General features: G+C 39.6%; 2 long non-coding RNA genes across 10 annotated transcripts in view; one reads left to right on the top strand and one right to left on the bottom strand.

Annotated features, from left to right (window-relative positions):
* Positions 1-26,581, bottom strand: part of LOC111928123 (uncharacterized) — a 356,375-nt gene that overhangs the window by 226,952 nt on the left and 102,842 nt on the right. For 3 of the 9 annotated variants that reach the window (XR_015287226.1, XR_015287227.1, XR_015287228.1), the window contains 2 exons: positions 23,789-23,907; positions 18,452-18,548 (listed from right to left, as the gene is read on the bottom strand). The exons of 1 other annotated variant lie outside the window; for it this stretch is intronic. This is a non-coding gene — a long non-coding RNA (uncharacterized LOC111928123). Of the gene's footprint in view, positions 1-7,020; positions 7,345-14,587; positions 18,549-23,788; positions 23,908-26,581 lie in introns of those variants that run through there. 5 more of the 9 variants (XR_015287232.1, XR_015287231.1, XR_015287233.1 and 2 more) reach the window with 5 other exon arrangements.
* LOC147652961 (uncharacterized) lies at positions 1,569-25,882 on the top strand. The gene is made up of 2 exons (XR_015287236.1): positions 1,569-1,744; positions 23,585-25,882. It is a non-coding gene; the product is annotated as an uncharacterized LOC147652961 (long non-coding RNA).

Here is a 26,581-nt window from a genome sequence, read left to right as displayed (position 1 = left end):
TGTTTCATTAAGTGAATAACTACTGTTTATTATTTCAGAATATTTTTCTTTTCTTTCTTCTCATTTCCTGTCCTTTTCATATACAAGTACTTTTCTTTGTTCTTTTTCTCCTTACCTCATCCCACTGTGCTTTTATTTTCTTTCCATTTTCCCAAGTCTCACATACCTTGTGCTAATTTTGCTTGCCCTTGGTGATTTTGCAATGTTACACTTTAGTATCTAGAATATTAGTGGAAGAAAAGATTGTAATTTGTTGATAAACAGATTAGTAAGAGATAAAAAAATTCAGTATCAGCTAGGAAAAAAATAGATTAAGTGGACATCCCAATAGAAGCATTATAATTTTCCACTTATCTGCTCTGTGCTAAAAAAATCTGCCTAGAATGTGTAAGGCAAGTACTTCCTTTGTGTGTCTTTCAAAATTCATTTTGAATACATCAGGGTGCCATCTCTTTTCAGTTACATGCACTTCGTTTAGTATCAGTTCCCCAATTTACTGAAAACTGGGTTAGGGAAGCTCTGCATGTAGATTCTGCTGTCAGCATATCATAGAGCATTACAAATGGTACAGTAATAATTACTGGAATTATAGAAAACACAATTGTGTCACCTCACATGAAGAATCCATCAACCAAAGACAGCTTCTACTTCTTACAACACTGCAAGCAAATGATGTCCAGTGGATTAATCTTGATTGGCTGCCAGATGCGCACCAAACTTCATTCCCCCAGCAAAACAAGATGAAATAAGATGGAAATGCCCATGGCTTAATAAGGACAGGAAAGTGCTACACACAAAACAAACTCTAGCCGAAGAAGATTGATTTAATTTACTGCCAATTAAAAGTAGACTAGAATGGTGAGAAAAACACAAAACTAAATATGCCTTGCCCTCACAACCCCTTCTTTCCAGGCTCAACTTCCCTCCTTCATTCCTTGCTCTTCAGCTTTCTCCCTGCTGTAAGTGGTACAGTGGGATAAGGAGTGGGGTTTGTGGTCAGTCTATAATAACATTTAATCTCTGCTTCTCCTTCCTCCCCACACTGTTCTCCAGCTGCAACATGGGGTCCTTCCCACAGGATACAGCTCTTCCCAACCTGCTTCAGTGTGGGACCTCCCTAGGGACTGAAGCTGTTCATAAAATGCTCCACCATGGACTCTGCACAGAGCACAGTCCTTCAGGAACAAACTGCTGCAGTGTGGGTTCTCTAGAGGCCACAGTTCCTGACAGCAAACCTGCTCCAGTGTGGACTCCACCTGGTGTGTCCTGGTTTGAAAGACAGGTGTCCGCTAGGGAAGGCAGGACCATCCCTTGGAATGAAGAAATGTAAACCCCCTCCCTCCAAATTACTATAATTTTGAAATTAGGGGGCTCTTAGGCAAAGATATGAGAACAGGAATAACAGTTCTTTACTAGTATGCACAATAAAGCAAACAAACAACTCTGGCATTTACAAACAGAACCAGGACCCAGTGACCCTTCCCCTCGTGCAGTTCCGGGCACGGCCGGCAGGGGCGCTGGCGGCTCCCGGCCGGACAGGGTGAGTGCAGGGATTCCCCCAAGCCGGCAGGGGGCGCTGTGGCGCCGGCTCGGGCCACACGCGGTAATGGCGGCTCGGCTGGGACGGGAAGGGATGGGAGAGAGGCTTTACTTCACAAACCACCTTGGAGCAGCCGGTCCTCCTACTGCTGCAGAACTCTGAGGAACACCAAGCTGGAATGGCAGGAACAAGCAAAAATCCTGGGTGGGTGAACGAGATGTATCAGCAGCTCCGTAGCTGTGGCTGGAACCACGGGAGGTCTCGGCAGGCAGGGGATGTGCGGCTACAGCACTGCGAAAGCTCAGAGCACCACTGAAGAGCAGTGGGGATGGCACAGCAGCTGCCTGACTCCCAGCAGGGCAGAGAGGGATGAGCCCAAGATCCCAGGCACCTGAGCAGGTGATGACAGGTCCTTCTTTTAGTGAGGTGGGTGTTAACAAGGTCCCAGTCCAGTGGCTGCTCTTAAAGCAAAGGCTCACCTCATGGCAGAAGGAACAGCTCAGGGCTGGGCTCTGGTGGCAGCAGCAAATTCCCTTCCCAACCATCCTCCTCCGAAAGTCAAGAGTGAGAGCACCTGCCCCAGCCCCATGAGGCTTGCCTACCTCCCTGTTGCCTCAAGTACCCATCCATCAGTGCTTCCTAGCAACTCAATGGGAAAAAATTCCACAAGTAAAAGGGAAAGAAACCCAACCCCCAACAATGACATAACCACTTCCTCCAGCCTGAGATCCTCCATGGTCTGCAGTTTGCAGCATATCTACTCCACCCATGTGTTCCATGAGCTGCAGGAGGTTAACCTATATTACCATGTTCTGCTCCTTGAGATGCAGGGGAATCTCTGCTCTGGTACCTGTTAACACATACTCCCCTTCTTACACTGACCTTGGTGTCTGCGGGGTTGTTTCAACATTTTGTTTCTCATGTCTCAGTCATCTTTTTCACAGATGCTGTGCAGCATTTTTTACTCTCTCTAAAGTACATTTATACAGAGACACCATGACCGTGACTTCTCTGATCAGCTTTGACCAGTGGTGGGTCCATTTCAGAGTAAGCTGAATCTGACTCTGAGCAACACAGGGACAGCCAGGAGCTGTTCTCACAGAGGACACATTTAACAGCCCCAGTCCTCATCCCCTGTACCAAAACATGATTTTCTCTGTTTATAACCTAGACTTGGAATGTCTAATTTAGTTTCTCAACTTTTGTATCTACGGGTGTATTTAGAAATAAAAAAATAGTAGCAAACAAAACTTGGACATAATTTTAACAATATGAGAGAGCAAAATGAGTTTTGCAGATAAACAATGAGCTAAGTTTTTACTGTAACTAAGAAACAGGTAAAGTAAATTGTTAAAAAGTTGGCAGGTATGAATCTTTCTAATAGTGAATAAAAACTGGGATATACAAGATTGTAGGACTTCTTAGTGGTAAAATGTTCTCATATGATATTGAGGATTTATCATCAATATAAAAGTAGTAAGTAGGCACTTTTCTTCAAGTATTTTATGTATTAAAAATTATCCTTATTTTCAAAGCTATCTAGTTATGGGAACTGAGCAAAAAGTGAAATAATGGAAATACAGATAAAAATATGTTTGATGCCTATAATCAAGAAAACTGAGCAGAAATGTTCATCTAATTGTAATTCTCAGCTGTATCCTTGTGTCTGCTCAGAAAGTCATCCTCAGCAAACTGAGCTGGATGTCACACATTTTCACATGAATTTATAACAGTATTACTATAGCCAAACCCAGATTTTAATATTGACTAAGTTTGGGGAAAAAATAACACCAAACCAACCCAAGTGAATGAAGCACACAGGGAATAGTTTCCCAACAGTGTATGGCAGTTTTACATGCTTTGCTTTCGTCTGGATTTACAGTGAAAAGAGTTGAAGACAGTCTCCTTCTGTCTAGATGCCATTTTTCTCTTCTTTTAATTTCCATAGCACTCTAAACAGGATCAGTGTCCTACTTTTCCAATAATCACTCTGAGTCTAACCACCTCCAACACAGCACAAGGATGTGTTTTGCCATGGAAGTGGCAGCACAGGAACCAGTTTACAAAGGTGATAAAATTAAGTGGGTAACAAAAGAATAAAGTGACAGTTTACGACAAAGAAGACAGAACCCAGGTTACCTGAAAAGGAAAAAAATTTAGTTCCTATGAAAATTCAGTGACAAGGTATTGAGACAAATACCATAGGGGACAAAGCAAGCCAAATTACATTGTGTGTATCTCAAAGGTTTTAATTTATGAAGCTCACAAAGTAGGCAAGAAGAATACATTTCTTGTACTTGTCATGATGGAAGTTGGTCCTGAGGCAGGATTAACATTGCAAACTGATATCAAATACACACAAGAAATCATGAATATTTATGATAATGTATTTCATAAACACATAGAGCCAATAACTGCAATCCTAGATAACCTGGTGCTGTTAAATCTACAAGTAAGGATGTTACAAAGAAAATGATGCAGCACTTCTATGTAAAATACCAAATGACATATTCAAATAAGCTGTAAGAGTTATTGTATCAGCTACAGAAAGTAAATTAAAGAACTGTCACTCATTACAAAAGACTTGCTAATGTTTCAGCACCAGACTTCTGTGTCCTCTCAGGGAAAAACAGGAATTACTTTGAAGGGTAGAAGAAAGCACTACTTCAGTCTAAAACTTTGAGCAGTAAACAGAAAATAGAGTATCAGACAGTCATGTCACCAAATAATCACCAAATAGATAAATAAATCAATAAGAAACACTGACCAAAGAAGATAAAATAAAGATAGAACATCTGAACAAAGTAAAGCTTTAGAGACTGTCAGGATTTGGGAAGGAAACATGTAAAAATGAAAAATGAGCTCTGAAGAGAGTTAAATTTAGAAAGAGAAAGGTAGTAGGTGACCAGTAAGGAGGTCAGGTGAAAACTTGGACCTTTAGAAGAACCATGTACATTCAATGAATCATTGCTTTTTGGAGTGGCTGCCACATACTCAAGACTTTGGGAAATCTAACTGAGAGGGAGAAAAAAGTAAACATGCAAAGTAAGGCAGAGTCTTCCATGTCACATTAGAAGAAAACCAGCACCAAAGCAACCAAGAACCCTGAGTATGCCAGGTGCTTTGCCCCCTGCCCCAGCAGGGCAAGCGCAGAACAGAGGCAGCAGGAGAAAACAAAAACTGTTCATTAAGCAGGGGGGAAGAATCAACAACAATCATAGTGCTAAAATATTAACTCCCTAGAACAGAGGAAATGGTCTAGAATAATAACAACAATAACATCTACTACAACATACAAATGCATATAATCCTAGGATTTCAGATTTAAATTCTTCTAGGTATGTCTACTACAATATCTACTTTCTCTGTCAGAAGTCACAACGCAGGGAGGCCCAAAAGACCTACAATTCAAAGCTATCTATAGTTTCACTGGTACAGCATGACATGTTGTAGCATCTCAGCTGTTCAAAGAAAAATGTTGTTTTCTACAGCTGCACCCTGTGTTTATTCGGTATTTTGTTCTACATGAACACCATCCAAAAAATATTTGCAGAAAAATTTCCCTGCATCTTAAGTCATTAAACTTTTGAAGTATTTAAACATAGCAGGAAGGCATAAATCATCACTTCTCCATATCACTGAATTTAAGCACTTACAACATAAAGCATGAAATTGTGTTCAAATAATGGATGTATGTTAGATTACTTTATCTGCAATTGTTGACCAGCTGCACTGATCCCACAGAACTAGTTTCCACCAAAAAGAAAACACGTGACTTGCTTTCTGCTGCCACAGTGATTAATGATTAATTTTTTTATAAAATCTTAGTATGGTCTCCAAACTACAGTAAAAAATGTACTTTGATTTTCTAAACCTCTTGGCTATATCTCATGGCAGGAAGTTTTCTGTAGTATGTTTCAAACACTCAGTGTCTCTTATATGCACATATAGCCAAATGGATTCCACCTAAACAATAAATAAGCATGACAAAGTGATTTTGAATTAGTATGTGCTACAAAAAAAAACAAAAAACTAAGCTAAAGTAACGAGACAAAGTTTCAGTATGTAACATGTAAGAATATGCTCTCTAACATACCTTTGATTAAGTAACTTCAGTACATTTAGCTGCAATTCTCAACAGAGTCAAACAAAAGCTTGAGGTTTTCAGCAATTTAATCTATTCCAGAGACTGCATAAGTGTAATGTGGCAGTTGCTATAGTAACTACATTTTTCCTTGGAACTCAGAGTAGATACAAGTAAAAGCGATTTCTCCACCTCACTGTCCAAGTTACTGCTGTGCTATGATTCTAAGCAGCAACTCTAACCCAGAAACTATCCCACTTCCTAGTTATCTAAAATACATTTAACATTTTCTAAAATATCCCTTTCTGGCTGCTTAATTCTACCCTATAATGCTCTGACTTCACATCCTTTCATAAATCCTCTAGGTGAGAATTCAGAAAAATGAAATAATTTGAACAATTGTAAAAATGGTAGAGATTGATTTATAATTTATTAATTATGTTTAAATTATAATTTCCATATATAATATATAGAAGTCTGTCAACACTTATTCTTAAACTTTCTGCTTAGAACATTCTTTGAAGTATATCTCAATGGCAGTGAATCCAAACAAACTGGAATTTTTGTTTAAAAAGTCATTAATTATTGATGGTTTCTGCAAAGCATTTTTCTTTTGTGCCACATTTTCACTTCATTCTCTCACAATCAAAACACTCCAGACTTGAAACCATGTTGGTGACTTCCACCTCTGTAACTGCATTAGCAGATTCTGCTGGTATGACTCCTGGCTTTCTGGAGTAAAAGGTGCAAGTATCATTCTACTTGCATTTAGTTGCCAAAGACTAAACCTGCTAAATATGCTAGAGGTGAAAACACACAGTAGTACAGGAATGTTTTCATTAGTCAATACATCACCATATTAATGAGCAAAAATGTAGGGGACTGTGCACTATAAACTGTGTTGTAATAAAAAGAGCAATCTGAATACATGTCAGGGATTTCAGGGGTGCTGAGCATCTGCAGTTCCAAGTGAAAAGAATGGGAATTGACGTCAGTGGAATTATACCAGCTTCCTGCACCTGTGAATTTGGCCTCAAGGTGACCTAATATGCCTTCTCCATCTTTCATTTCTGTTTGATAGCTACAGCACAACCAAAATATTTTCTTCTCTTTACAATTAAACTAACCAAATAAGCTATGTAGAGCAGAGCATTCAATGCATTGAGGCAATTTCCTATGTAAGAATTTTTTTAACAAACATCATTTTCTTGATTGTCAACTATTCAAATTCTTTTAAAAATTCTCATAAAATCCTCCCAAGCAAGCAGGAACATTTAAAACTCAGATAGTGAACAATCATTTCAGAGTCTACTGCTTGTATTTCATCTGTGGGTGAGTTAATGCAGATCTTCAACTACAATTTTTGGTCCCTGTATTTCCAATTATAAATTAATAATTTCTCTTCTGCAAAGAGTCTTTTCCTTTTAAGTTTGTCAGATGTACTACCTTGGAATGCTAGACTTGTAGTAGCAGGTAAAAGTAGCTGAGGCTAAAAATCTGGGTACCATGCTCTACCAGGACTCAATGAAATTGTTTGATGCAGCTTGGGAGGGTTGGTAACAAATTATCCATATCCCAAGGAGTCTCACTGGCTTCATTTTGAAAAGCTGGCCATGACTTCAAAGATATTAAACGGATGGTTTGTGCTGGCAGTGGCTGCTTGTTACAAAGCACTGCCTCTGACACAAGCAATACCTTCCTTTATATAGTAATAACATGCCTGATAATTGTTGTAGTGCATCTAGAAATCTTGGTACCTCCCAAGGGTAAAACTCACCTCTGGTTTGTGTAATGTTAGTTCCTACCTGAAAACCTTCTTTCCCCCCCCCCCTTCCCATTGGCTGTGACCTCCCTGCATCCCCTAATCACCCCTGCCCCCTGGTATAAGAGATAAGATCCAGAGCATTTCGCTCTCTCTCTTGCCCCGGATGGACGACAGACAATAAACCCGGGATTATTCCAGCAAGTTTGAGCCTCCTGTGTCTAGATACTTTGAGTCCGTGTTGTATCCACTCCAGGACCCCCTCCGCCGCCTGTGCCCAGAGACCAGTGGCAGGCTCCACAGGGGGTGGGACAGAGGGGTCCCATCGGGGAGCTGGATAGCAACAGAGTGGCGCCCAACGTGGGGCTGAACAAGCCCACGTTAAAGGCTTATCGGAGCCAGGGTGAGCCGTTCTTTGGAGACTTTGGATGCAGTTAAAAAAAAAAATACAGCAAAAAAAGTTTCCGAAAAGGAGTCGAAAATCCTCCAGCACCAGAGGACCGATTCCAGGGCAACGAGTATCCTTCCACCGCCAGAAAACGACAGAAAAAGGTAAGATTGAACTCGGACACCGGGCTGGGAGGGGTGGAGAGTGAAACAGACCCCGGGGGACTGTGTTCCGTGTAACTCCTTCCCAGCGGCAGCAGACCCGAGCGTGTGGGGTTCCCCCAGCCGTGGGCAGAGACGGAGAGGGGGTGGGAGAGGGAATTCTCCCTGCTGCCGGTACAGTGTGAGTTTAATTGTAATTCTTTTGGTGCAACCTTGTTTTCTGTGGTAGGGAAAATAGACAGATTGTGTGCAGGGCTGCTGTGACCTCCAAAAATGGGATCCCGGCTATGCACACAAGAAAGGAGTCATACACAACAAATACAGAATTTTTTAAAAACCACAAATGTAAAAATTTCAAAACATAAGATAAAACAGTTTGTATCATATTTGACTCAGCAAAGTAAACAGATTGAATTGTTAAAATTAGATTCAGTAACTGCCTGGGATGAAATTGGAAATTTATTAACCTTAAAAATAGAAAGAGGAGACAAATCGGCCCTGAAATTCCTCCCAGTTTTTCTTTTAATTCGAAAAGAATTAGTTAACAGAGAAATAAAAATGGAAGACAAACAAGCACCTAACTTTCCTAACTTTTCCCCCAAAACCTCTGTTCCCCCAATAGAAAAGATACCCGAGACAAACAATACAAGTTCTAATCCGGTGTGTCTCTCTCAGTCACCTAGTCCTGCCTCACAAGCCATCAAGGCCCCCTCCCTATACCCTGTCAGTGTTACAGAAAATGTATCTTTCTATCCCCACATGGCTGAGAGCCAAGATGGCGCTGGCCACGTGTTACCCGGCCACATGGTGAATCCTCCTGTGTATTCCCTTTCTCCTACCCATAATCCCTCCTACCCACCGGTTTCCACCCATAACTCTTATCACAACCCCTTTGTTCCCCCTGACATTCCACCCTGCACCACCCCCCAGCCCTGCCTGGCCCCACCCTATGACCCTGTCCCCCGAGGCTGTAACCCTATTCCCTGTCCCTCTGGCCCCTGTCCCGTGGGGAGGAAGAGCAAAGAAAGAGAGAGTTACACCCCTTACTCCTGCAGAGAGGCAGGGAGAGGGGTGTCCCGGCTCTGCCCCCCGATGGGGAGCTGCGAGCCTCCGAGACCCGGCATGGGGTGGGGGGAGACCCCGAGGCCCGGCATGGGGGGGGGTGGAACCCCGAGGCCCGGTGTGGGGGGGGGTGGGACCCCGAGACCCGGCATGGGGGGGGATAGAACCCTGAAGCCCGGCGTGGGGGGGAGCGCCCCCCCGCCCGGCTCCTGCGGGGGAGGGGCTGGGGGCGGAGATGGGGCGGAAACCGGAGGCGGGGCTGGGGGCTGGGCCGAAGGGGGGGTGAGGGGCGGAGCCCCTCCCATTTCCCACGGTCTGGGGGGCGGGTCTGAGGGCGGAGCCGAGTGGGGGCTGAGGGGCGGGGCCCCGCCCAGTTCCCACGGTCCGGGGGGCGGGGCCGAGACCGAGCAGGGAGGTGAGGTTGCCTCACCACATTCCAAAGGCGGGTGTGGTTGCGCTGCTGCAAATTGCCCTGATGGCCCCGGGGGACGCCCCGGGGGATGGAGGGGTGGAACCTCACAGCCTGCTCCCAGTGTGGAGCCACATGGTGCCCCTGGGGGATGGGGGAATACGAGCTTCCCCGATGTCCGAGCAGGACAAGCCTCTCCCCCCTCCCAGGTCAATACAACTGGGGATGGAAAACAAAATGGTTTTAACTCAGCCTTTTTCCCTACTGCTGCTCCGGTGACCTTTATTGGAGCAAGACCTCAAAACCGTACTTACAAACCGTTTTCATACCAAGACAAAAAAGAAATTTGCAAGGTACAAAGAGAATTTGGCCGTAATAGTGAAATATTTAAAAGCATTGTTAAAACAACATTAACTTCAAATGATTTAGTTCCTACAGATATTAAAGATCTTTTTAAGTGTTTGCTTACACCATCTGAATTTGAATTATGGGAAAACACATGGAAGCGGTTTCTAAAAAACATACTGGTGGAATTATTAAAAACTAATCCCCAATATGTAGATTTATTAAATAATCCTGTTACTTTAGAGCATTTATGTGGTGAAGGAGTATGGGAAAAACCTGAAGACCAAACTAGGGCATTGCCAAAAGTTGTGATAGATAAAATCACTACAGCTGCAGAAAAGGCTTTCACACAGCTACCTACAGCTGACACTAAGGGCAGTTATATTAATGTAAAACAAATGCCCTCAGAAGGATTCCTGCAATTCTTAGACCGATTAAGAGAACAAGTCTCCCGTCAAGTAGAAGACCCCGTGGTACAGACAGAGTTAGTCAAAGAACTTGCTCAGAGAAATGCTAATGAATCTTGCCGTAGAGTCATTTTAGGTTTGCCTGTGGATCCCCCTCCAACCCTTGCACAGATGTCAGCGGCCTGTGCAAGGAAAGCAGAGATGTTTTCGCAGGAAAAGAGACCTCCCTGGACCACCCCAAGACCTGTTGCTGCAGTTTCATCTGAGACAAGGAATGAACAGATGACGCCTGACCAGCAACAGCGAATTTGTTTTTATTGCAGAAAACCAGGACACTTTGCTAAAAACTGTCCTTTAAAACAACAGAAACACATGGATACCAGCTTGCCAAAAAACTTACATCACAGCGCTTATCCACTCAGCGTGCAGACATAAATGAAGTGGAAACGAATCTCTGTCCTTTAATAAAAAGGGGGAAGGGGGGTGAAAAACTGCAAAACTATAATTGTGAAAAACGTTTGCCTAATAAGGTCTGGCAACCGCAAAAGCGATTCAGACTTGTAACTTCTAAAGCTTTTTGTTTCAGATCTGACCGCTGGACTGTCGTGGGAGTAGATTTGCAGGATAATTCACAAGACCTGGCTGGACTGGATAGTAGGTATTTTGTTATTGGAGACACAGCACACACACCAATAGAGATTGAGGTGGCTCCCATGACAATCACAGGAGGCCTAACACACCTCACTCTCTTAGCTAGGTGCCCCCAACCACCTTTCTATATAGACAAAGGGCAGGTAATAGCCCAGGTAATCCCTGTTCCAACAGAAGTCCCAGTAGATGACAAAGCACCGGGAGTTTACTGGGCAGAAGTAGTGGGTGAAAACAAGCCTATTATAGGATGCAATTTAACACATAAATCAGAACATCTCCATGTAGAAGGGTTAATTGACACTGGGGCAGATGTGACCATCATACCGGAAAAGGTGTGGCCATCACACTGGGAACTACAACCAGTGGCAGGAAAAATACAAGGTGTTGGAGGGATGAAACTGGCAAAAATTGCTAGAGATATCGTCCAGATCGAAGGTCCGGATGGTAGGATTGCTAGTGTCCGACCTTTTGTAATTGACTACAAGTGCCCCCTGTGGGGGAGAGATACCATGTTGCAGTGGGGGGTAAAACTCACTATTCCTGAGACACCTCAGGATTTTTGATAGAGGCCACTGTACAGCGTCCTGTCCAAAAATTATCTTGGCTAGATAATGATCCAATTTGGGTGAACCAGTGGCCTCTCAGCAAACAAAAACTTGGGGCGCTAGAAAAATTAGTAGAAGAAGAATTGGCTAAGGGACACATAGTAGAAACAACCAGCCCTTGGAATTCCCCGGTGTTTGTAATAAAAAAGCCAGGGAAAGATAAATGGCGTCTCCTTCAAGATTTAAGAGAAATAAACAAAAAAATACAAGACATGGGATCTCTCCAACCAGGAATGCCCTCCCCAACCATGCTACCACAAGATTGGCTACTAGCAGTACTGGATATTAAAGATTGCTTTTTTCAAATTCCCCTGCATCCAGAGGATGCACCAAGGTTTGCCTTTTCCATTCCTACCATTAACAGGGAAGCCCCAATGAAACGGTACCACTGGACAGTATTACCTCAGGGGATGAAAGCCAGCCCCTTCATCTGCCAGTGGTATGTGGGGTCATTGCTGTCCTCAGTGCGTGCTGAAAAGAGAGAGGCTATCATTTTGCATTATATAGACGATATTTTAATATGCTGTCCCAATAACAACATACTGAAAGACACCCTTGACCTAGTGGTTAAAGTTTTAACCTCTGCTGGATTCCAATTGCAGGAAGACAAAGTTCAGAGGATGCCACCTTGGAAATATCTGGGCCTGCAAATTACAGCACGGACTGTTGTTCCACAAAAATTGGAAATTATTGGTAATCCTAAAACTCTAGCAGATCTTCATTCTCTATGCGGGTCACTAAACTGGGTCAGACCTTGGCTAGGTCTCACCAATGAAGACCTGGGCCCCCTACTCAATTTATTAAAAGGGGAGAGAGAGTTACTGTCTCCCAGAGTGCTAACTCCAGAAGCAAAAACTGTAATTGAAAAGGCACAAAAGGCCTTGACAGAAAGACAGGCACACCGCTTCAAACCTGAGCTGCCTTTCAAATTTATTGTCCTGGGAAAATTGCCACACCTACATGGGTTAATATTCCAATGGGCTGAAGGGCAGAGAGACCCACTCTTAATAATAGAATGGGTCTTCCTCTCCCATCAAAGACCCAAGACTATCACCAAGCCACAAGAGCTGATGGCTCAGCTGATTCAAAAGGCCAGGGTAAGGCTGCGGGAACTGGCAGGTTGTGACTTTATGTGTATTCACCTCCCAGTCAGGCTCTCTGGAGAAGGGAAAAACTCCCCTGAGAGACTGACCAAAGAGATGTTTGAGCATCTGCTGCAGAGCAATGCTAACCTCCAGTTAGCTCTGGACAGCTACAGTGGGCAAATTTCAGTTCATGCACCATCACACAAATTGTTTCATGAGGAATTCCATCTCATTCCTCGTGAGAAAAGGAGCCGGAGGCCACTCAAAGCTCTCACAGTGTTCACTGATGCATCTGGGACATCTCACAAGTCGGTGATGACTTGGAGAAATCCACAGACTCAGCTTTGGGAAGCTGATGTTGAGTTTGTAGAGGGGTCACCCCAGATAGCTGAACTAGCTGCGGTCGTGAGAGCCTTTGAAAAATTTTCAGAACCGATTAATTTAGTTACTGACTCAGCCTACGTAGCAGGAGTGGTGTCCAGAGCGGAACAGGCAGTTCTCAAGGACATTGAGAACGAACATCTCTTTAGATTGCTTTCAAAACTGATTTACTTAGTCTCGAATAGAGAACAACCTTTCTATGTGATGCATATAAGATCGCACACCCCATTGCCAGGTGAAATCGCTGAGGGGAACCGGAAGGCTGATTCCCTTGCTGCCCCAGCCGAAAAGGTATGTCTCCCTGATGTGTTTCAGCAGGCAAAAATAAGTCACCAACAATATCATCAAAATGTGCCAGGACTGATTCGTCAGTTCCAGCTGACACGGAATCAGGCTAAAGCCATCGTGGCTACCTGTCCCAATTGTCAGCTCCAGGCAGTGCCATCATTAGGCATCGGAGTTAATCCCAGAGGCCTTAAGAGCTGTGAGGTGTGGCAAACAGATATCACTCACATTCCCAGTTTTGGTCGCCTGAAGTATGTACATGTGAGTATTGATACATACTCAGGAGCGGTGTATGCCTCTGCTCATGCGGGAGAAAAGTCTGTACATGCTAAACAACACTTAGTACAGGCCTTTTCTGTATTGGGAATCCCTAAAGAAATTAAAACAGATAATGGCCCAGCGTATAAATCCAAGGAGTTCCTGGAATTTGTCCAGCAGTGGGGAGTGGAACATAAAACTGGCATCCCCCACTCCCCCACAGGTCAGGCTGTAATCGAGCGTACGCACCAGACGCTCAAACAAGTCCTAGCCAGGCAAGGTAGCGAAGCAGTGTGGATGTCTCCCCAACAGAAACTATGTAAAGCTCTGTTTACTATTAATTTCCTAAACTGCTCATTTGAAAACATGAATCCTCCTGTAACTCGGCATTTTAACAGTGGTGATCAGTTTAAATTGTCACAGCATCCACCGGTGTTAATCAGGGACCCTGAAACTTGGCAAACCAAGGGTCCCTATGAACTTGTCACCTGGGGGCGAGGTTACGCGTGTGTATCCACCCCTTCAGGCCCCCGATGGATCCCTCAGAAATGGGTAAAACCTTTTATTCCAAAGAATCCAGCACCAGCAAGAAGAGAAGAGAAGCAAGTGGCTGTTGCTTCCAAAAGAAGACGCCGCTGAAGAGAGCAAGAAGAAACCTCTCTAGCCTCTGACCTGCATACTTTGGCTGCGAATATGTTTTAAAAAATTTGTTTCCTTTTTTTGAAATAACCTACCTCTTATTCAAATCCATGTTTCTCATTTTTGTATAACAGAAAAGGGTGAGGTGTTGTAGTGCATCTAGAAATCTTGGTACCTCCCAAGGGTAAAACTCACCTCTGGTTTGTGTAATGTTAGTTCCTACCTGAAAACCTTCTTTCCCCCCCCCCCTTCCCATTGGCTGTGACCTCCCTGCATCCCCTAATCACCCCTGCCCCCTGGTATAAGAGATAAGATCCAGAGCATTTCGCTCTCTCTCTTGCCCCGGATGGACGACAGACAATAAACCCGGGATTATTCCAGCAAGTTTGAGCCTCCTGTGTCTAGATACTTTGAGTCCGTGTTGTATCCACTCCAGGACCCCCTCCGCCGCCTGTGCCCAGAGACCAGTGGCAGGCTCCACAGGGGGTGGGACAGAGGGGTCCCATCGGGGAGCTGGATAGCAACAGATAATGTCATGAGCTTGACATGACATGGTCTTGACAAAAGGTCTTGATGTTCTTCACATTCTCAGATTATCCTTATACCTGGAAGATCTCTTATACAAGAGAAGTGGGCATTTTACCACTGCTGTTTAAAACAAACCAGTCCAAAGAAAATAATTCAAGCAGAAAAAATGCAATTACTGCCTTTAGAAGTCTCTCATTTTCGATTTTACCCATAGCAAAAATGATGGTGTTGGCAATGTGGAAAATAATGATGTATTTCACAGATTTATGACAAGGAATAATTAATTAATGCATATGCAGCATCTCAGAGATAGTGAGTAATGTTGGTAGGATACATAAAGAAATACAGACCAAAAACAAAGCCTCTGGAAGTTTTCCTACTTTTGGAAAATGAGGGTGTACTGATCATGCACAGTGTGACAAAACACTGTTAGTCCACAATGAATGATGGATAAGAGAGATGTCTTTTTCTGCTATGAAGACTGGTTGCGCATCCTTCCTAGTTACTAGTCTGAAATAAATTGCATTTTGTAATCTATTCATATGTGCAGTGAAAAGAGTAGCTATTTCTTACATTTCTCAACTATGGCAAACCACCTGTCATCTTTTTCTATTTGATTTACTAGATAACAGCTTCTAACTGAACCAGACCTTTTGACAAGTTCCTTAAAGTATATTTGCTATTTCTTATCTAATTCAAATAGCAATAATTGTTTCACTATACCTGTCCTATCATACTTAAAGTATGGGGCCACTGTTGTCAACAGCATTTTGATTTCGATGTAGACAGAACTGTTTCTTGATATAGAATTTCCATTCAGGAAGCCGCCTGTTTCCCTTACAGTTAAAGTTCAGATTCTGTTTTGCTAGTCAGTCTCTCCTTTAGGGTGTTCTTCCCCCTGTTCTTCCTCTACTCACAGTATATATGTATCTATTGAAGTTTAAGAACCAACATAACAGTGTAAAAACATTGGGTTTTTTCCTTGCAAAGAGCTCGGAGATACTGACAGATGAGTTAAACTTGAGTTGTCAGAACATTTGTTTTCAGCTTGAACCCAGGTCAGTTTTTCCCTTAACTTGAAATAGTATTTCTATAACTCAGGCCATTGTGGTAAATCCTAAGGAAATCACCAAGTAAGTATAACCAACATCCTAACATAGCTTAAGTGCTTGTAAATGGATTTCTTCTGTGCCCTAAATTAAATTGAAGTGTAAAGTTTTATAGTATTACCCTGTGACAACAGTCAGTAAATTAGATGTTCCATTACCCATTAAGCTCTAAAGATTTCATTTATATTGCTTTGTTTTTTAGAATTCTGTGATGACCTCAAACAGTAAATAAGTATTATGTCACCATAATGGATTCCACATGTAAATTGCAACTCTGGCTTTAATACAGCTTTACCCAGTGTGCCCAGTTTTAATCAAATAAATATTCTTACTAAAGCAAGTAGGTTGATGTTTCTACTAAATTTGAAGATGGATCAAAAATTCAGATACCTTAAATGTGAATCTCTTTGTCACATTCTGCTAATATTTTCTGAAGTCTTCAGAGTCCACGTGTTAAAGTTTTAAGGCTCCCACATGAAACCAAGGAGCTTGCATAATGCAACCTTAGGGAATTTAGGACTTCATTACATTTCAAAATTTACCCAGGCGTATAGATCAGATTCATATGAAAAAAAATTTCATAGATTTTTGTTTCTGTCTCTTTTTACAATTTATAGAAACTCCAGGTCAATTTCTAAATATTTAAAAGCAGCTATGACAGAGATGTAGAGCTCCAACTTGGAAATCAAGAAGTTGTCAAATGGATAATTTTTTAGCAGAAAGAAAAAGAATAAGAACAAAGGAAAAGGAAGGCAGGACTGATAACTGTATACATAATATCCACATTGGCATTAGTACTACTCTGCACTGAGAGGACAATTTCATCAAGTTATTTGTTGCATTTTTAGTCTGCTACTCCATTCTTCTGTTTGCAAGCATAGGCAATGTAGAATTAGTAAAAATGGATCTGTTCCAGAGTCCAGTGCAAATCAAAGATTAAATGTACATGTAAATAAACATTTTCTCACTCCTTCATCAGAATGAAGGCAATGTGGTAGGAACTCAACACAGAAGCTGCTGTACTCTGCTGTACATGTTACATAAGTCTTAAAGTGTTACCACCTGTCTGAAAGTGTAATACTCAATATCCTTAGCTTACTTTTTTAACCTTTTCAGCTTTTTATCAACAGAGAGTGTTGGTTTTATGGAGGGTTTTTTGAGATTTCTTTTCTTTCTAAGTAGTAGCGTGAGCATTGAGGGATTTTAATTTCTGTTTTGCTTTAGAAAATCACAAATATTACATGAGCATCTCCAAGTAAAAAAAAACAAGAGTACCATAGGTATGATGACGCTTTTACAGAAGTTCTACTTCAGTTAGAGTGATATCATTAGTCAGTTTGAATGCATACACATTGATTGCCTCACAACTTGATTCAATGAGGTCGAGCTGATTTGTAGGGGATCCCCAAATACACAGAACCAAATAATTTTGATTTGTTAGAGGGTTACAGTGGTTTCAGTCACCACCATACACAATACCATTTGGAATGTTCTGCTACTTCCTGATCATTAAGAGTTTAAAGAAAACTATATATAAGATCTTTACACCACAAATTCAATATCAGTGTTTAAGCCATCTTAGGCACTGCAAAGAGAATTTTGAATAGCAAGTCTTATTTTGATGTAAATGCATCTGTTTCAAAATACCTCATGGCATTTACTTCAATGCACTTCATCCCAGCCTGACCTGTTAGATGATATCAGAATCTACACTGAACATAAAAGTAGAAGGTTTTAATTTTTCTTCATTTTCCCCCAGTGCTGCCACAGAATGATAATCAGCATCAGCTGTTGAAATTTTTTTTAAACGTGTGATTTTTCAAATTGACATAAAATTTACTTTGAGATTGCTATTTACAGATTACATTGACCTAAACCCTATCATTGTGATAGCTTGTTAAATCCCCCTAGGTCATGTTTTTAGACTTTTCATTACCATAGGTTTTCTGGTTTCTTATTCCAATGTCACATTTTGGTTTTTATTCAGCAGGATTCTGATTTCACTCCATCACTTGCTAACAGCTAAAACAACGTTTTACTGATTGGAAAAAAAATTGGAAGAATAAAAGGCAACAAGGAGGGAAAGGAAAGGGAATTGACTGCTGGTCTCCCTAAATTCCTCTATGAGGCCTTTCTGTTTTGGATGTGTGAGAAAATCATCAAGCTACCCCTACTTCTAGCAAGACATGAACTCTCCCACTCAGCCAAACTCTGCATGAATACACATTAGCACTACGTTGATTTCTGAGGACAATGGCCTGATAAAAATCATAACAATTGTAGTTGCGTGATTTAGGTGATATTATGCAACAACAAGGTATCATGCAGCAGTTGAGGGAAAAGCAATTACAAATCTAAATGCACCATCACACAGTAACAGTGCAGAGCAATGTTTACTTAATTAGAAAAACACTCCGTGGCTGTAGAAAACACCATATTGTTTGGTTACTTAACTGCCAAGTCTGTGACTACCAAACATCTTTCCTGTGTTTCTGGGTACAATGAAAGAAGAATACCTGACACAGACTGATACCAACACTTCTGATATACTAGTCAATAATCCCAAACTTCCTTCTCTATGTGAGAGAAACATAGCAAAAGTTCTACCATTACACCTAGATAACTTGTGCTGATAAATATTTAAACTTCATCAGAAGATTTCATATGCATACCAGTGAAAACTACTACAAGGGTCCTGCAAATGAATTGGCAATACGAACAGAGAAGAGAGATTTCAAAGAGAAATTCATACCTAGCTGTAGTTTTCAAACCTGCCAAAATGCAGAAGGCAAGAGGCAGATACAGATGTTAAATTCGAGTCCATTTTGAATAATTATTTTATCATGAAACTGCAGAGAAAAGAAAAAGAGAAAAAAAAAAAAACAAGAACAATTAACAAGGATGAATTAGGGATAGAGAATACAGGAATAATTCTCTTTCAACTTCAATCCTACAAACTGCATAAAAACATATAAAGCTTTGCAGTCAGACATAAGATTAAATTTCCCATATAACTGCATTCCAGACTAAGTTTTTCTTTTCTCTAAGGTATTCATCCCCTAATTAGTCCTACAAAGAAGACCAAACATGATTTTATTTCTTTAACCACTGACTACATGTTGTTAACCACAGATCTTATCAGATCCATCCAACAAAAAAATATGTAGCTTACTTAAATTTTGATCTACACCTTTTTTATTTTGTAAGTTATGTGGTGAAACTTAGTGTTTTGGAAAATTTCCATGCTTATTCACTTTATAAAAGATAAGTTCAGATGTAATGCACAAATTCTCATTGATGGGCAATTAGTCTTAAAGCCCTTTTCTTATGCTACAAATCAGTGCAGGAAAAAACAATCTGCATGTACTTCTTAGAAATTGTTAAAACATACAAAATCCATGAGAAATCACTGTGATTGAAATACATTTTAAACTTAACTTTTTTATTGTTTCTTTCCCAATGTGTTTCCTTGGGGAAATGCGCTGTTTCTTTGTGGAGAGATGTGCAGTAATGTAACTCTAACACTAACTGGGATTTAACTCTTCAAAACAAAAAAATTCTCTCTGGCATGCCAATTTCATAATTGTGGCTGTCAAATCCAAACTGATGAGCTGCTGTCTCAGACAGCAACAGCAAGGAGATGAGGAAATAAAGCAATTTTCCAATCAAAAATTCAGGTTTTATTTCATTTAACACCATCTCCTCATGTACTTTTCATTACCAGTTGACATCATGAGCAGCAGGGATTCAGTCATATCTGTATTCTGTGTAAAAATTCTGGACATTCTGAACAAACTGATCAAAACACTCAGAAATCTAGTTATATGCAAACAGACTTTAAAAATTCTAAATAAAAAATAATCAGCCATTAGCATAGAGTTCTGAAGCATCTTATACTGTTTAGAATAGGACAGAATGCTTACAGAATATATAAAATATGGATTTCTCATTAAATCATTGAAGTTAGACTATACTTCTCTGTATTAACTTGAAATGTTAGTTGCAAATGCTAGAAATACACTGATTTCTTTATTTTTGCATGTTCAAAAACATAATCACATTATTCCTATGGATTCTATGCATTACCACACACAAGTGCAGCTGGTCACTGCTGAGGGCACTGCATGTCTCTTCCAAGGGACACATCTGTAGAACTCAGTTCAGGGCATTGCAAAAAAACCTGGCCAGCACATACACAGAGCACAATACTACTGTGTTTATAACTGCACTTAATCTGACACTGTGTGCTGAGAAGTGCTCATTAACCTTGATAGTGCCACACAAACACAGATATATTGCTTTCACAGTCCTTGACAGGACATTCAAGTCCAAGTGCAGCCTCTCTCTGCAGCTCTGTGTTATGCCATGCAAACATGGACAGGAAGGAAACTTCACAAATCAATGGCATTGTTAATTTTGGACAGTTATTTTCATTTAAGTGGAAGGCCAAACTTCATCTCCTTTGGCAGAGTTTACTCCTCTATATCACTCTACTTTCTACTGAAATCAAATGATATTACATGATATCTCAAATATTTCTCTTGATGGCATGTTGAGGAGCTTTGGCAATCATCACTTTTCTCTAATAACTTCCTTAAATTTCAAAATTATGCCTATTTGACTGATGTAGAGTAAATAGAACTCTCTTCATGTGTAAGATAATCCCTCAAGTATTATAGCTCCTCTCGAACACTTAATTATCACTTTAAAGCCCTCTTGAGGAGTCAGGTGAATTCTGAAGTATTCTGTTTGCAGAAAATTATTCATTTTGACTATTTTCTGAATTATTTAAACAGTCCTTAAACTACACAACTGCAGTATCCCACTTTCATAAATGTAGTTTATCTCATAAACCTTTTCATCCCAATTTCAAAAAACACCTACGCAGTGCCCTTCAGTGTGTGTTTACCAGACTGTTTAGTTTCCTTCAAAAGTTGTTTAACTATTGCCCAGCTACAACGCTGTGACCAAGGAGGTGTCAGATTTTTCACTTTGCCTTAAATTCTATGAGAATGTGCAGCAGAATAGAGGATAATTTGTGTTAATTTCCCATTTATGAAAAATAATAAATTTTAACTCACATTCATTAAGACTTTTGACCACCCTACAAGTACAGCCCCTCATGCCTATTTGTCAGTACTGTTCCAGTGTGAGCACATCCACAGAGGTGCTCACTTTCAAGACACAACTTCACAAGAGACAGGTCTTGTTGCCTCTGCTCACTGAACTACTTATTCTTTTCTTAGAAAACTGTGTCACACAAATGCTGGTTTATGTTGAACATTCTCTAGTAGAATTAATATAGTATGATATTCATAATATTGTAAGCAAAAGTATAAACCTAGAACTGTTTCATACTATTTTTTGCTATATATTTTGTTAGTGAACACAAAGATAAATAGATTCATTTTCCAAACTGAATGCATCTGATGAAAGATCTATGGTGAAATGCCAATACAGACAAATTTCAGGATGACAAGGAACATATTCACTTCATTTTCTTTCTTTGTGGCTTCTAGGCATTATATGAATATAACATCACCAGTTAAGAGAACAAAATCCACTGATGACAGACTGTGACAACATAAGGCAGTAAAACATTTCAGCATCTGCTCTCTTTCTGTATGGCTGCTGGGGGTGATGTGTTAGGCTCTATCTCTCCCTTGCCCAGAAAAGTGAGTCAACAGGGTGACTTCAGCATAGGACAAAGGGAACTTACTTTGGATGCCATCTCCTCTGATATCAGAAACACAGGTCACAAAGTACCAACTGAACAATTGCATTGATTTTCTCTTTGATTTGGAATCTGTCAATCTTCTTACCAGCTACAGTTAAGATATGTGGGACAAGCAAAAGAAGCTCTGATTTAACAGTAACAGCTGCAGACAGTACAGGTAATCCCAGCCACAGCTAGGTATTCCCTCTTGGATTCCCAGCTGCTATTCCTACACCCAGAGAGCTCATGGTTCTTGGCAGGTATTGACACACTACAGAGAATTCTGTGTGATTTTTATTCTCCAGATCTGAAAGTTGAAATAAAAATCTGAACCCTGCAGAGTTTTCACTGATCTGATAAAAGCCATTGTCACATTCAGCTGACCTGGGGGCTTTAGAGTCTCACAGAAAGAGTGTAAGAGCAAACAGGGTCCCTTGGAAAGGAACACTGCCAGTAAGAAAAGCATGTCAGGTAGAGGATGCACTGTCAATGGATAATTTAGCTTGTTGAGGCTCTTCCAAGGAACAGCCCAAACATTTCAGTACAGCAGTAAGTCAGGGAGTAAGGTTGTTGTACTGATTCTAATGGCCTATAGACAAAATGGTGTTCTAGCTGATTTACAGTACTTAGAGAAAAAAGCTTACATTTCTAAATGTCTTTAAGGTTTTCCAAACAGTTTTTTGATCTCAAGAGAATCATGAAGAAAGGAAAGTTGCTTCCCTAATCTGACAAGAGATTGGAGAGCAAAAAAATATTTTAAGTTGATGAGTGAGCTCCATAATTTACAGGGGAAAAAATCAATTTTAACTATATTTAGTTTCTGTTTACAAGAAGAAATATTTGCTTTGCTTTGCTAAATTATATTTGTACAAGCCAAACATCATTACATGGCTTTGAATAACTCAGAAAACTATTTCCATAGCACTGAATGAATTAAGGAATAATAATATCACCAGGACATTAATTTTTTTTTTTCCTCTATTGATATAACTTTTTTATTCTGTCCTTGCTGAACTTTTTGGTCATTCTTTATTCAGGTCATGTCAAATAAGAGAACAGAATGGACTGGTGAGCAGAAGCACTCTAACAAGCAAGATAAGATGCTCCATCACTTTGTGATGAAATATTCAAACACACTGCCCACTATTATCAACTTGGTCATGACTGATTTAAATGATACATAGAAAAATGTGCTTTAATCTTCCATATAAAAAGTTCTAAAAAATTAAAACTGAAATCACAGTTTAAAGAAAAAGCTATCAGACACTTCAGTCATCATTTACTTGATTGTACATTTTCTGCTGTTAAAGTGGCTGGTTTCACTAAAGAACTGAATACAGCTGCAAGTGTAATGCAGATGATCTAGTGTCAATAATTTGTGAGCTACTGAACGTCTTCGTGGATATTGATGCCATTACACTTTAAATTAAACACACTAATGTTCTTCTCAATTATTTTTTACCTGTGAAGAATAGTCAGAGAATGTTTTGGGTTGGAAAAAACCTTAAAAGTCATGTAGTTCCAACTCCCCTGCCATAAGAAAGGACACCTTCCACCACAGCAGGTTGCTCAAGGCCTCATCCAACCTGGCCCCAGGGACGGGGCATCCACATCTGCTCTGGGAAACCTGTTCCAGTGCTTCACCACTCTCACAGTGAAGAATTTTTTTCTTTATATCTAATCTGAGCCTGCCTTCTTTCAGTGTAAAGCCATCACCTCTTGTCCTCTCACTACATCCCCTTCTAAAAAGTTCCTCTCCAGCTTTCTCATAGGCCCTCTTTAGGTAATAGGAGGCTCTCAACACCTTGCCAACAAAACTGAAAAGAATATGCATGCTTAACCTGTTCTCTGCCATTTCAAGCATCTTTCTTTTAAGTTCAAGTCAGAATGTTCAGAATTAATAACAATGACTAAAAATACTATACCTGACTTAGAATACTTTCTGCCACTTTATTATATTTCTGCAATATATACTTAGCACTCAAAATTATTTCTTTACTTTCTTAATCAATGGCAGTAGAAAAATATGAGCTTAAAGAATTACAGCACATAAACAAAAGAACTACATATGGAACTGATTATTCAAACAGCCTTTTTTCTCTATGAAATATTTCCAGTTTAATGAGAATTGTTGATTCCTGTTTAATAATCCATTCTTTTTCTCCCCAGCTCTAGTGAAAACAGAGAGAAGTTAACTGTGAAATTCACTATGATCTTGGGAGAAAATGGATAGACCTTGCTTGACAATTTATCAGTGAGTATGTTAATTTCGCCAACCTCCATTTCTTTTTTTTTTATTTAGGTGCATGATCTGAATATTTTTTTTAAAGTAGTAGTTTATGAGGACAACACAGGAAAACAATTAGAATTTACCTGCCTGCATGAGATCACTGGTATGTATGGATTCTTCCTTCCTTGATGAAAATCAGGATTCATCTTCAAGAATCAGTCAAATGACCAAAAAAATCATTAACATTTATTCAAGCAGGGAACTGTCAGATAGAAATTTGCAAGTTATGAGTTAATCCCATGATTTTCATCTGCTCATTGACTAATTAAAATTTTATAATAAGGACAAAAAATTCTTCTTAGTATAAGACGCACAAAGCTCAACACTATCTTCTTTAGAAAATAAGTCAAAACCATTCATTTTGTACTTAGTAGTATATGATTTTCCAAATACAAAAGAAGAATTACATCACAACCAGGTATAGCCATTTCAGAAACGAATAAAACCAAGGGCATTAAAACTAAAGGAATCCTACACATTAAAATAATATTATAATAATAATAATAATAATAATAATAGCAGCAATATTACCTAAAATAGATTAAAACAGCATTTTCAGAAAGTATATGAAGTTATTTGCCTTGGCAATACCAGAGTTTGTTAGGTGAAAGGGACTCCATTTTCCAAATCTTAGACACTGAATTTACTTAAAGCATGACTAGGAAACTGCTGCTCTAAACCTCATATAACTTGTGGGTTTCACTTATATTTTTTTTTCGGGAGGACAGTGGAAAGCACACATTTTGTGAAAGGCATAAAGATAACAACACAAATTCTCCAAATATGCCTTTCTGAAAAATCTATTGCAGATGTGACACAAGAGGTTTACATTCTTATTTTATCTGAATGTCTGTTTTCTTTGTGTACTAAATGCTCAACTATACTTAAAATTGTGTTTTCAATTATGTGATTATGCATTTATGTAGCCCCATTGAGCTTCACAGGATTACTCAAGCAGAGAAAAACTTGCAGAATTACCACTCCGGCTTGTCGATAACAGTTTTTCCAGTTAAAAAAACAGACTTTGTTTCTCAGTTTGTTCATACATTGAGGAATATGTAGTTGCAAGTGTTTAAGTTTTTTAATTACAGTACATTATACCATAGAAAAGATAATATTTCCCTAGAAACAGTGTTTATCTCTATTCTTTAATTTTACAGGGATAGAAATGTCACTGTCTCTACTACAAGAATGGCCCTTCTGAATAGGTTTCCATGAAAGTAATCATTGAATATTACTCTGAATCATAATTTGAAGTAAATCATGCATTAGAATAAGCCCCAGAGTTTCTCTGAACATAACACAGAAACAAATAACAATTGTGCAATTTCTGCAGTTACAAAAACAATTTCACTTTCAGGAAATTCATTTTCCTTCTTATGGAGAAAATGTATGTTTTCACTGAAAAAAAAAAAGGGCATCTTTTGTGATCAGTTTAATTTGTGCTATTTTTTTAAAACACATTTTTCCACAGAAGTCAGTTAAATAATTATCTGACAAATTACATAATTTATAGTATTTTCTAATTTACAGATGTAACACAAATACAACAAAGAAAAAGTGGCTATACCATAAACATGAACAATAAGTGTAAGCTAAAACAAAAGGAAAATGCTGGAGTACATTCATTGCCTCAAACTAATTTTGGAAGATAGATAAATCATTAGCTACATAATTTTCTACCAATCCTGTTTCAAGCTGAAGTCATATCCTACATTTTGTTCATGCAACTAGGGTAATTTGATCTTGATACAGAAGCATGAAAATTTCTTTGAACTAAGCTCTGTCCCAAGACAAGCAAGAATGTTTTTGTGTCCCTCTGCTTTCTTTTTGATCTTCTATTTGCAGGTTTATATATCTGTGTTCCAGAATGAAGTCCAACAAAATTGACCATCCTGGTATTGATAAATATGCTACAAATAGTTCATTAAGCTTGAAATCACACTTAAAAAGGAAGCATGTATTAAAAGTGGGAAGAACTTGCCTTTAAGTTGAAACACACTGGACTAAAACTCAGAAGATTTGTGCTCATTCCTGGCTCTGACAAACATATTTTGAGTAATTTAATCTTTGTGAGACTGAGGTCCCCACATTTAATACATCCATATATAATTCTTATCTGGAAGGTAAAGTTCCTTAACTCCAGGTTTGTTCCTTACTTTCTGTATGTACAAAAATTTTAGACCACGTTCTTGTCTGGTCTTTTCAGATACTACCATAAGAAAAAAAAAGTATTTTGTTATCAGAAACAACATATAGAAATTTTGTTTTCTTTACCTTTCACATGACCTGACATTTTAGGCACTGGATAAAATGTTTTCTTCTCTGAAGTTAATGGTTAAGCTACTCTTGCCTTCAGCAGAGTGAATGATTTCACTGATCATGTTTGCAAAAGATCAATTAACTGGATTTTTCATGTTTTTCTCTTCTCATCCTAATCTGCCTGCAATAGCTGTAGCACTGCTATTTCTGCATCAAGAGAGTTTGGACTTGCTCCTGCTTTCACTGAGCCAAGTCTCTGAAGTGGCCCAGTGGGAACAGAACAAATCCATTGTCAAATTCAAGCTAGGAAACTAATGATGAATCGTTATTAAGAGCTACATGCAGACACACCAGCAGGAAAGAAACAACTCAATTTTCAGACTGATTTAAAGAATAGTCTCTATCAAGGCTACCCTAATGACTGACAATTCACATTACTAATTAAAACTAAAGTCAGAATCATTATACCTGAGAATGATCATTAAGTGACAGTGATCGTCAGACTGAGACAATGTCATCTTATCTGGATATGCCTCTAAGGTGATTAGGGCCTCATTGGACTGTGTAATCCAGATCTTAGGTCCCTGTACTGGCACTCAAACAAATATTTTATT

The sequence above is a fragment of the Cyanistes caeruleus genome, chromosome 5 (assembly GCF_971803275.1).
Source record: "Cyanistes caeruleus chromosome 5, bCyaCae1.hap1.1, whole genome shotgun sequence".
Lineage (NCBI taxonomy): Eukaryota > Metazoa > Chordata > Aves > Passeriformes > Paridae > Cyanistes > Cyanistes caeruleus.
This window is presented reverse-complemented; position numbering and strand designations above follow the sequence as displayed.